At 40.3% G+C, this 12,500-nt stretch overlaps 1 protein-coding gene across 1 annotated transcript in view; it reads right to left on the bottom strand.

The window, feature by feature from the left end:
* LOC123507683 (cadherin-99C-like) overlaps positions 1 to 12,500 on the bottom strand; it is a 74,476-nt gene that overhangs the window by 28,393 nt on the left and 33,583 nt on the right.

Here is a 12,500-nt window from a genome sequence, read left to right as displayed (position 1 = left end):
TATTACCTTATTTATCCTTACTTTTTCATTATATTCAATAGTTTGCTGATTTGCTTAGATTTTCTTTTATTTTCGCCATTTTCTGTTGCTTTTAATTCCAAGTTTCTCGCGGTATTGGTGACAAGGACAGGGTGGAGAGAGATACGTGGGTGATATTACGGTTTATGCACGCCTATCACGCCCACCACGCCTCAATGATACGCCCTTACACGCTCCTAACTCTCTGTCACACGCCCCAACCTGTACTAGTTCCAATCTCTAACCTGTACCTTACCACACCTGTAATTATTCCGTCCTTTACCTGTTTGTCACCATTCCGTTTTACCTGTCTCAATCCTTATCCTCCTTCCTTGTCCCAGCCACACTTACCTGTTCCAAGTCCCCCATTTCTGTCTATTCGATGTCTTCTATCTGTCTATGTCACCGCCACACCTTACCTGTCCTTTTTCTTACCTTCCTACCTGTCCCAGCCGCGCCTACCTGTTCTAATTTTCTATTCCTGCCTATCTCACGTTTTCTATCTGTCTGTCACTGTCAATACTGAGAGAGAGAGAGAGAGAGAGAGAGAGAGAGAGAGAGAGTATTCACTATATCACAAAAATTCAAAATAATGTAGAAAGTAATAATTCTGTCACTAAATTACAATAGCAAGCAAATAAATACATCATTCTATCACTAAAATCCAAAAGAAAAGCATTCATTTCTTTAACCTGATCTTTTTACCTTTCTATTTCATCCTCACCTTTTCCTTTCACCTGTCTGAGTCATCACCGCACCTTCACCTCCTCCTAATCACACACAACTGTCATACACCTGTCTGCTATCTGTCATCGCCGCTCCTACACTTGTCTTCGCCTCACGCCTACCTGTCCCTGTTAGCCCCACGCCCCTCACCTGGGTCTCTAATCTCACCTGACTTATCCTTTCCTGACTCCGCCCCTTCCACACACAAACACACACATACAAACATGCACACACCTGTCCTTTCCTCCGTCTAGTGTTTCGTGAGGTAAGGAAGAGCTGTCTTTTCTTAATATTTCATGTCTTTCTCTCCATTGTAACTCTTTTTTTTCTTAGCTATTTTTTTTTCTCTGTACATTAATCTTTCTTATCTCTACAATTCATCAATCTCTTTAGTATCTTTTCCCTCTCTATTTCAGCCTATCTTTACTCTGTAATTTGTTTTTTTCTTTTTTTACCTTTTTGTTCATTTTAATCTACACATTCTACCCATTAATCTCTAGCTTCTATGTCATTTAGTGTCCTTTCCCTCTCTACTTCAACCTATCTTCCACCTGTAATTTAATCTCATTCCCCTTTAGTTCAGCCTAATCTAAACATCCTATCTATCTTCTGTATCATATATCACCCTCCCCTCCCCTCTGTAACTCATCCTGTCTCCCTTCTGTATCTGTAAGTAATCTTCTCTTCATTTACTCAAGAGGAGGCACGAGTGACGAAGCTTAATTTAAACATTCTAATTATCCTCTGTATCCTATATCATCATTTTCTTCCATAACACATCATCCCTTTCCTCTGTAACTCATCCTGTCTACCTTCTGTGTCTATAAGTAGTCTCTCTTCATCCACTCTCTTCATTCACGAGTGACGAAGAAGCTTAATTTAAACATTCTACTCTATCATATATCATCACTTTCTTCCATACCACATTCCGCCTTCCCTCTGTAACTCACCCTGTCTATATTTTGCCTCTGAATATAATCCATCTTCATTCACTCACTCAAGGGAAGACACGAGCGACGAAGAAGCTTAAGCTGATAATTCTACCTATCTTCCGTGTTATATATCATAATTTTCCTCCATAACACATCCTTCCTTCTCTCTGTAACTCATCCTGTCTGCCTTCTGCCTCTATTACTAATTTATCTTCATTCACTTACTGAAGGGAGGCATGAGGGGCGAATAACAACATAGAGAACGAAAATATGAAGGATGAAGAGAGATTCTGTAAGGTAAGGAAGATTGAGAGCTTGTTGATTTCTCTTCATAGTTTTGATCTCTCTCTCTCTCTCTCTCTCTCTCTCTCTCATAACGTCTAAATATAGTTCCCGTATTTACTGACGAGGGAGAGAGAAAGGGAGGGAGGTGTGTGTGTGTGTGTGTGTGTGTGTGTGTGTGTGTAGCTTTCCTCACAGTCAAGCCGCCGCCGCCATCACCACCATCACCACCACCACAAAATACCAAACTTTCTAACCGGTATCTTGTTTTTCTCTTTCTCTCTCTCTCTCTCTCTCTCTCTCTCTCTCTCTCTCTCTCTCTCTCTCTCTCTCTCAGCGGAAACGTTCAAGTTCTCAGCCACGTCAACTAATCACCACAAATTACCTCCATTGAAGACTGAAAGAGCATTGCGAAAACTTGTAGGTAAGAGTTGATAAATGCTCAGGAATGTTAAGGGTGCTTTCCTGCTTCCGCTACTACTATGGGAAAGGCGACGGGAGGTAGTGCTGTGTGGTGATGCCTGTGGTGATGTGTTGCTGTGTGGGTGAAGAGTGTTGTGTTGTTGTGGTGTCTTCTGTTTTGTTAATGTGTGTGTTTGTTTTGTGATAGTCTAGTGTTTTTTTTTTCTGTCGTGTTTTGTTGTGTGTTTTCTAACTAAGCCTTATTTTTTAAGTTATTGTTGGTTGTAGGCTGTTTTGATTCGTGTTATTCTTTTTTTTTTCTTACTTTATTTTAATTGCTTTGGTTTAAATTTTATCCCACCTTGTTTGTTTTTTATATACTTTATTATTGTGTTGTTTCATTTTGTGTTCTAATCAAGCCTAATTTTCTTTTAGTTTTTTTGGTTGGTTGTGTGTAGTTTTGATTCACCTATTTTGTTTCTTGGCTTTATTTTAATTGATTTTAGTTTGAATTTTACCACATTTTGTTTTTCTATACTTCATTATATTCATTCACTTATTTTCTGTAACTTCTAACCCTTCTCCTCTTCCTAGTTCTATATTTCTTCCTATCGTTCGTCTTTAGCCTCTGGAGTCTGCCATTGTTGTCGTTAACCTCAAGCACTCGTACCTTCTTCCACCAACCACACACTTCAACACACATCGTCTTTCCTTCAAGCGTTATCACAAACAATTTCTAGTCGTTGCCTTCTTTTCTCCTTCCTACTCTCATTTCTCTTCTATACCTTGTCTTTAGCCTCTTTTCATGCCTTATATTCGCTACCAACTTCGATTTCGCATCTCCCTCATTCACACATCAGTCTCATACAAGCGTTGTCATCTGTAATTTCGAGATCTTAACTTTTTTCCTTTACGTGTCACTTTCATTTCTCAACTATAACATGTTTTTTAGCTTCTTTACTGTCATATTTTGTCCCTGTTAACTTCAATACCTCAGCCACACACCAATACACAGCGTCTCTCCCACAAACCTTGCGCCTATAATTTCTAAACCTCTCTTGTTTATGTATTTCTTTCACTACTCTTCGATGGTTTGTTTCTATTCTCTTTTGCATGTATTTTGTCGCTGTTTACTTCTATGACTCATGTGTTATTTCGCCAGCTATATACACTAATACATAGCATCTCTCCAGCCAGCCTTGCACCTGTAACTTCCAAACCATCATTCTTCTACGTATTACTGTCATTTCTTTTGCATGTATTTTGTCGCTGTTTACTTCTGTATCCTATCGTGTTCCTTCGCCAGCTACGTACACAAAGACAGCGTTTCTCTTACAAGCTTTGTGCCTGTAATTTCAAAGCCTTCATTCTTCTACGTATTACTTCAGTTTCTCATCGCTGGTTTGTTTATACTCTCTTTTTCATGTATTTCTGTCCTAGTCCACCAGCAACACAACATACAACGTCTCTTTTACAAACCTTGCACCTGTAATTTCAAAACCACCCATTCTTTTATATATTACCTTAATTTCTTTTGCATGTATTTTGTCGCTGTTAAATTATATTCCGTATGTGTTTCTCCACCAGCCACACACATCAATACAGTGACTCTCCTTCAAGCGGTGCGTAGCGTGGCGGTCAAGTGTGGTCCAGGCGAGGCGGTGGTGAGAGCAGCAGAGTCTGACCAACGCGTGGTATGCTAACACCTGGTTGGCATTTTGATAACCCACAGCCCGCCACCCGCTGCCTCCATCCCTCAGCACAGTCTCCACCTGCCTCCCTGGCCACGTATCCTCTGTCTCTCTTATCTTATCCGCCTTATTAATAAACGTATTTTTCTCTGCTATTCCTTTCTTCTATATTATTATGTCTTGGATAAAACGTATTTTTCTAATGTATTCCTTTTTTTTCTATTTCACTCGTATTTTCTGTGATTCATTCTTTTTTACCTTGTTATTATTATTGTTCTCTTATCTTCTATATCTTCTACCTACTTTCCTGTTTCTTATCTTACTTTGCTCTCTACTTTCTTGTTTGTTTTATCCCTACTACTCTCGTAATCTTGCTAAATCTTGCACATCTCTCTCTCTCTCTCTCTCTCTCTCTCTCTCTCTCTCTCTCTCTCTCTCTCTCTCTCTCTCTCTCTCTCTGTTACCCACCTACCATGCCTCTCTCTTTCTCTGCTCGTATCTCCATCCCACTGGCTATCACTCGCTCCTCCTCCTCCTCCTCCTCCTCCTCCTCCTCTTCCTCGTCCTCCTCTTCCTCTTCCTTCTCCTCCTACCAACTTTCCCTTCACCGTACCAGGATACCCCGCAGGCCCTCCCTCCATACCTCCCCTTATGGATCTCACTCCTCCACCCATATTTCAGTCACGTCCCTAGACACTAATCATTTCTATTCTTTTTTTTTTTTGGGGGGGGGCTGGGGGGGCCTGGCATATTTTTTTGGGGGTGGCATATATTTTTGGGTGGCATATTTTTGGGGTAGGCATATTTTTGTTGGGGTAGGCATATATTTTTCGGGGTGTGGCATATATTTCTTTTCTCCTCGTTCTTGTTTTCAGTGAGTCGAGTTGTTTTGCTATCCACGGCGAGTTATTACTGTGTGTGAAATGTCAATGAGAGTTTAGTTCAGCAATAGTGTCTAATAAGTTTTTGTTCAAGATGTTAAGGTATTATTGTTATTATTGTTATTATTATTATTATTATTATTATTATTATTTCAGGATTTTTTTCGTGTTTTCAGTGTGTGTGTTTGTGTGTGTGTTTGTGTGTGTGTGTGTGTGTGTGTGTGTGTGTGTGTGTGTGTGTGTGTGTGTGTGTGTGTGTGTGTGTGTGTGTGTGTGTGTGTGTGTGTGTGTGTGTGTGTGTGTGTGTGTGTGTGTGTGTGTGTGTGTGTGTGTGTGTGTGTGTGTGTGTGTGTGTGTCTTCTCTGGCCTACTTTATCTATTGCAGTCATGAGCAAGGAGTACATATAAGAAAGAGTCACACACACACACACACACACACACACACACACACACACACATGTTTGGTTCGCATGCAGTGACACAGAAACATCATGCATACTCTCTCTCTCTCTCTCTCTCTCTCTCTCTCTCTCTCTCTCTCTCTCTCTCTCTCTCTCTCTCTCTCTCTCTCTCTCTCTCTCTCTCTCTCTCTCTCTCTCTCTCTCTCTCTCTCTCTCTCTCAAACACGCAAACAAACAAGACAACAGAGAGAGAGAGAGAGAAATCTACCATCCCTTGACTCACTAACACCCAAAGGCACCTCCTGTGAGAGTTTCAAGTGTGTCTCGTCGCCCGCTGATGCAGAAGGAGGAAGGGAAAGCCAAGGAAGGTATGCTGAGGCGAAGCAGGACGTGTAGTGAACCTCAAGGCGCCGTGTCATCACTGCTGGGAATAGTTTTGTGTGTCATAGTAGAAAATTGTCGCTAGTGTAAGTTTTATATTAAGTTCAGAGTTAAAAAATACTGGATTGTTTCAGTTTGATTGTATGTTTCTCTGTGTGTTTGTTTCAGTCTCTCTCTGTTTGTGTTCTGTTTCTGTTTCTGTCTCCGTTTCTGCACCCCTCCGTCTCTCTCTCTCTCTCTCTCTCTCTCTCTCTCTCTCTCTCTCTCTCTCTCTCTCTCTCTCTCTCTCTTATGGATTGGAATTTTCGTCTTTTCCTTCACTTTCTCTCTATTAGCAGTATTACTTTTTTTTCTAATCATTATCAGTTATTGTTATCGTATTACTTTAATATTCACCTACTTTTTTTTCCCAATATTTCTTTTTTATCATGCATTTTCTTTTTCCATTTTCTTTTTATCTTCTTTTTTTCACTAGTATTATTGGTTCTTTATTCAGTGATGGAGTATTTTGGCGCGTTCATCTCCCTTGTTGCTGTGATCCGCGCCTAACGTTCATGTCTGCTGTCTGTGTTTATTTCTTCCCTTACGCCCGGTTTAGAAAGCCTTTCCATGACTACTGAAGCGAGGAGTAACACCACCACCACCACCACCACCACCACCACTACCACCATCTTCCTGCACTTACCACAAACTCACAGCTATTCGCCTTCTTAAAAAAAATAATAAAAAAAAACTACGAGATTCTTTTCATTCTTTTTTTACTTTTTTTTTATTTCCTAGACCATTAAACTTTTCCTTGAGTCTCCTCCAGCCAATTTCTAACTATTTTGTCAGCTTTCCTCAACTTTCGACAGATTTGTAGCACCTTTCTCTAAGTTTCATAGCATCCTGATGCGAGACAGACCCTAGAAAACCATCGCAAAATTACAAAGCTTCCACATTAAGTCACGGATGAAAAGAATAACATTATCTTCTATTTTCAAGACCCGGTCAAGTCAATATTCGTTCATGCACACAATTTATGTAGTTAACCAGTACTCTCAGTCATTCATCCCTTTCTCTGGTAAACTCTGGAACTCCCTGTCTGCTGCTGTATCTCTGTCTTCCCATGGCCTGAACTAATTTAGGATGGAAAGTCTCAAGACATTTATCCCTTTTCTTTGGCTAACTCTCTCGTCCCTGCTCAGACAGCCATCTAAGTGGGCCGTTTTGTTTAGTCGTTTTTGTTGCCCTTAGCCACATTTCCCCTCACATAAAAAATAAATGTAAGCAGAACCTATCAAACTACTACAAAATAACTGACATTCCATTAAAGAAAAAAAATGGTTCACGGATGAAGAGAATAACGCCATCCTCTATTTTCATGATTCTAGCAGTCTTCCATAGCCTTCTTCAGCTGTCTACACTCACCAGGCGGAACACTTTAAAAAAAGACTGTCTAAAAATTACTAACATTACACAAACAACGCGTCATGGATGAAGAGAATAATGTTACCTTGCATTCTCGAGACTTCAAAAATTCTCTGCAACATTCTATATTCTTCTACACAGTCTTGACTCACCGTTAGTACACACAAGCAATATAGTTATCACCAAATGCCTAACACACCATAAAGAACGAGTAATGGAAGAAGATAACAAATTTATCTCCTATATTCGACCTTAGCATCACTCTCTACTGTTCTATAGCCTACCTTAGCCACACAGACCAATTTCTAAGACCTCAACAGCCGTCTCAGCGACCCTTGAATCTCAGTCGCCATAGAACGAAGGGAATAAGCTTGTCTTCTTATTTTTATGACCGACAAAAATTCCTCCACTATCTCCACGGTCTTCAATACCCACATGTTCCTTTATGGTCTCAGGAAATAAAGAACTCCATTTTTTTTATCGATCTTTGTTTTTACTTATCTTTTTTATCATTATTATTATCTTTACGTCTCTCCTAAAATCTCTCTTGAGCTCCCTGCGGCAAAATTTTACGCTTCCTTTCTGTTCTAGGCTTCCAAAACACAGAATCGTAGACTAGTTAATAAAAAAAAGAGTAGAACTGATTCTAACATCCTATACCACTAAATTGTAATAAATCTCGTACATCCGTAAGGGTTCCATGTCCTAAACTTCCTAAAACATATTAACCCTTTCTGTCTAAGTGTGTATATTAGCTTATTTCACCCATTTACAGTAAAACAAATCGTGAAATGAGTCACATATACTCCAAAAAAAGTAAACTATTCATCTGGCAACACTTTCAAGATAAAATTTTAGTGTTACGTGGCCATTTTTAACTCCAAGCATCTCTAAACGGTTGCTTTCATCCTCTTCCGGTCATATCCTAACCTTTCTGCTACGTCGTCATCTCCCCACACCCGAAACAACACCCCAGCGACGGAGTTCAGCGGCCCCAGCCAGGCAGAGGCAAGGTAAGGGTTGGGTAGTAATGCTTTCACTCACCCTAGAATCCAACCTGCCCAGCCAGTTCAGTCCCCGCAGCCAGCCAGCCAGCCACCACCACCACCACCACCACCACCAGCTTTCTCTCTCATTGCATCTCCTGCTCTCTCTCTCTCTCTCTCTCTCTCTCTCTCTCTCTCTCTCTCTCTCTCTGCTTGTTTATATATCTGTTTTGTTTCTGTCTTAAATGTTGTGATTAACGAAATATCTAAAGCTAATTCTAAATTAAAGACTCTCTCTCTCTCTCTCTCTCTCTCTCTCTCTCTCTCTCTCTCTCTCTCTCTCTCTCTCTCTCTCTCTCTCTCTCTCTAAAACTCAGGCGATGAAAACTTTATTACTTCTACAAGTGGGTCATGATTGGCTTGTTCGCCCCACACACACACACACACACACACACACACACACACACACACACACACACACAGAGTAAAGATGTTTCAAAATTCCATGTGTGTGTGTGTGTGTGTGTGTGTGTGTGTGTGTGTGTGTGTGTGTCTCCACTGACATTTAGGGAACAGTATTTCTTTCCATCATTTTTTCCTTTTTTTTTTTTTTCTTACATCGAAACTCCTTTCTCTTGACGCAAGACGCAAATTCAATCTCTCTCTCTCTCTCTCTCTCTCTCTCTCTCTCTCTCTCTCTCTCTCTCTCTCTCTCTCTGAAGTAATACGATAACCAATACGTACATTCTCTTCCTCCTAGTTTCCTTCCTCCCTTCCCCACATTAGCAGCTCTCTCTCTCTCTCTCTCTCTCTCTCTCTCTCTCTCTCTCTCTCTCTCTCTCTCTCTCTCTCTCTCTCTCATCTCTCTCTTTTCTCTTTCACCCTGCAGCATCCCCTCCAACATCTCTCTCTCTCTTTCTTTCTCTCCAGCATCCTTCTCCCTCCCTCTCTCTCCCTCTCCCTCTTCAGTCACTCTCACCTCCCCATCTGCGCTGCGGTTGAAGGAAAGTGACCAATGTTTATGAGTTAATTTCTTAAGTTGTGTTCAGAAGTGACAACCGCAAAATTACTCATTGTTTTTTTCTTCCTGTTATTTTTGTTTTGTTTTGTTTTGTTTTGGTCTTGCTTTGTTTTTTTTTTCTTCACCTCAACAACATAAACTATAAGTGCAAAGAAGACTTCAAACTTCAACAAAATCAAAACAATGAGCTATTTTTTTTTTTTTTTTGCTCTCTCTCTCTCTCTCTCTCTCTCGCATTTTTTCACAACAATAACAGTAATAAATTTCTATCTTTGTTTTATTTTTTTCTCTTCTATCTCCCCATTCGTCCTTTCCTCTCTTCTTTTCTCTTCTCCATATCCATTTTTTTTCTTTCCTCTTCTTTTTTCCTTCTTTTCTTCGTTCTGACCTTCCTTCCACTTTATCTCCGCTGTTTTCTTCTTATTTTCTTATCTTTCACGTTTCTTTTTTCCCTCTTCTCTTTTTAACCTTCTTCTTCTTCTTCTTCTCGTTTTTCCTAAGTACAAGTTCCATCAATCCTTTTTCATTCTCCTCCATTTCTTATTTTTTTTTCCTTGCTCTTATTTCCTATTTCTTTTTTCTATTCTTTCTTTTTTCTACGTGTAATCTTCATCAATCTTCCTTCCTACATTCATTCTTTACTCCTCCTCCTCCTCCTTACTCTCCTTAACCTTCCTTCATCATTATTCGTATTTATTCCACATTTCCTTATTCTTTTTTTCCTCTTCCTCATCTTCCGATCAGTCTTCCTTCCTTTCTTCCTTATTTTTTTCCTCTTCCTCATCTTCCCATCAGTCTTCCTTCCTTCCTTGCTTCCTTTCTTCCTTATTCTTTTTTCCTCTTCCTCATCTTCCCATCAATCTTCCTTCCTTCCTTCCTTCCTTCCTTATTCTTTTTTTTCTCTTCCTCATCTTCCCATCAGTCTTCCTTCCTTCCTCCCTTCCTCCCTCCTCTTCCTCCTCCTCCGCCTCCTCCTCCTCCTCCTCCTTCGTCACCGCCAGTTATGAGTCCTGCAATTTGTGTGTTGTTTGGGTCAATTTCGCTACATTTCAAATTCCGCGCCGCACGATGAACGGAACCACGCGGGAAGGAAAACAAAATAACATCGAGGTCACTGTAACGGATTGTCTGTTGTTTGGAGTTTGATTCTATTTATGGGAGTTTGATTCTATTTATTGGAGTTTGATTCTATTTATCGATTTATTTCATTGATTTTTTTTTTTGGGGTGTGTTTTATCTATTTATTTATTTATGTATTTGCTTTTGTTTTATTCATGTTTATTTTTTTTACTTCTTTCTTTTCCAGTTTCGCTTTTATCTATTCATCTATTTGTTTATCTCCTCCTCCTCCTCCTCCTCCCCCCTTTCTTCTTCTTCTTCTTCTTCTTCTTCTTCTTCTTCTTCACCCAATACCGCGTCTATACATCCATTCATTCAACCACCACCACCACCGCCGTTCATCCTACACCTGCCTTCCTCCAATCTTCCCCAGTCCTCACCCTGTCCTCCCCCTCAGGCCACGGAAGTCTACCCTCCGGCGTGAAGGAAATACAGGATGTCGCGTGGTTCTCTGTGTCTGGTTCTCTCTCTCTCTCTCTCTCTCTCTCTCTCTCTCTCTCTCTCTCTCTCTCTCTCTCTCTCTCTCTCTCTAGATCGGACTGTTTTAGATGAGTTTTAAGTGGAAGTTATATTGTTTTGTTTTATTTTCGTCTTTTTTCTATTTTATCTATTCTCCTTGACCTAATTTCAATGAACTCGGCCTAGTTTCAATTCTTCTCTATTATTCTAAGCCTAATTTTAACTTGACTTTCTATTTCATCTTCCATCTCAGAGCAACACTTCAGTAAGACTCTCATTACACCTTGAAATGAAAGGAGAGGCTGTGTGACTGTCTCCTTTATCTCCTCTGGGAAATTGGAAAGGATGGTGATCAATTATAAACAAAGAAATGAAATCAATAACGTTTTCTTTTTTTTTTTTTCCTTTCGTCTCCCTCCTTCACTTCCTCTACCGTGTATTAGTTCCCCTTCACTATCACTCCCATCTCTTCTCTCTCTCTCTCTCTCGTAACCACACCCATCACCACCACAGCCACTACCGCCACACCCTCGCTTCTCTCCCTCACTCCCCTTCCCTCAACCACATCACCACCACTACCACCACTACTACTACCACCACCACCACCACCACCACCACTCAACCCTACAATTTCTCCTATCACTGTTCTCTCCCCTATCTTCTTCCCTCTATCATCCTCCACAATCTTTCCTTCTATCTTCGCTTTCCTCATCTTATTATAACTTTCTTACTTTTCTCTTTCTTTCTTTCCACTGTTACCTTTCTCTGCTGTCTCTCCTTCCTTCCTTTCTCCTTTCTTTCTTTTACGTTCTCTCTTCTTCCCTCCATTTTCCTTTTCTTTCTCCTTCCTTATTCTCTTTCTCTATCCTTTCCATGTTTCCCCTCTCCTTTCTTCTTACCTCCCTCTTTATCTACTCTCCTTACCTTCTTCCTTCCTCTCTAACTTTCTATCTTTATCTCCTCCATCCTTAAGCTACATCCCTCCCTATTTCTTTCTCCAAATCTACTCTCCTTACCTTCCTCACTCCCTCACTTCTGACCCTTTCTTCTCTCCCTCCCTTCCTCCCTCCATCATTAAGCCTCTACCAAAGAACCACGGAGAGATAATCACAGGCTGTCAATGTTACTGTCTCGTGTAAGGAGAGATTTAAGAGAGATTACTCCAAGCCACTTAGTTACCGCATATTAGGCAACGGTTTCGGTTACTGGAATTATTGTTCGAGATGTTATGAAGTACGGCTCTTGTTAGGCTCTTGTGTTGTTCTTGGTGGTGATGGTGGCAGTGGTGAGTGGCTGAGTGTGTAGTGAGTGCGTAAGTACAGTAGTGAATGTGTAAATGAGTGAGTGAATGGATGAATGGGTGAGTAAGTGAGAAAATTAAACTGCAAGAATAAGTGAATTGAATTATGATTGTATATGGAATGGATGTATGAGTGAATGAGTGAGTAAATATATCTTTGAGTATGTGAGTGAGTGTGTGCGTGAGGGGAGTAAACTGCTTGAATGAATGAATGGAATGACCACTGTGTACCGGGAAGAATTAATAAGAGTTTGAATAAGAATAAGTAAACCTTCAAATATTCGCTTTTCAATCCACAGATAGCTATACTTCACCACCACATCACCACATCACCATCCTCTCCCTTTCTATACGAGTATGAATGTGTGACTGAAAAAGAGTAAACAAACCTTAACCTTTCAGTATCATAACGTGTTTTCATATTTTTCTCATTATTTGTCGATTTTATACAACTTCAGAAACATATGTGGGATAGAAACAGTGAAAACTCT

The sequence above is a fragment of the Portunus trituberculatus genome, chromosome 23 (genome assembly GCF_017591435.1).
Source record: "Portunus trituberculatus isolate SZX2019 chromosome 23, ASM1759143v1, whole genome shotgun sequence".
Lineage (NCBI taxonomy): Eukaryota > Metazoa > Arthropoda > Malacostraca > Decapoda > Portunidae > Portunus > Portunus trituberculatus.
The sequence above is the reverse complement of the archived record's forward strand: the minus strand, read 5'-3'. Positions and strand labels throughout refer to the sequence as shown.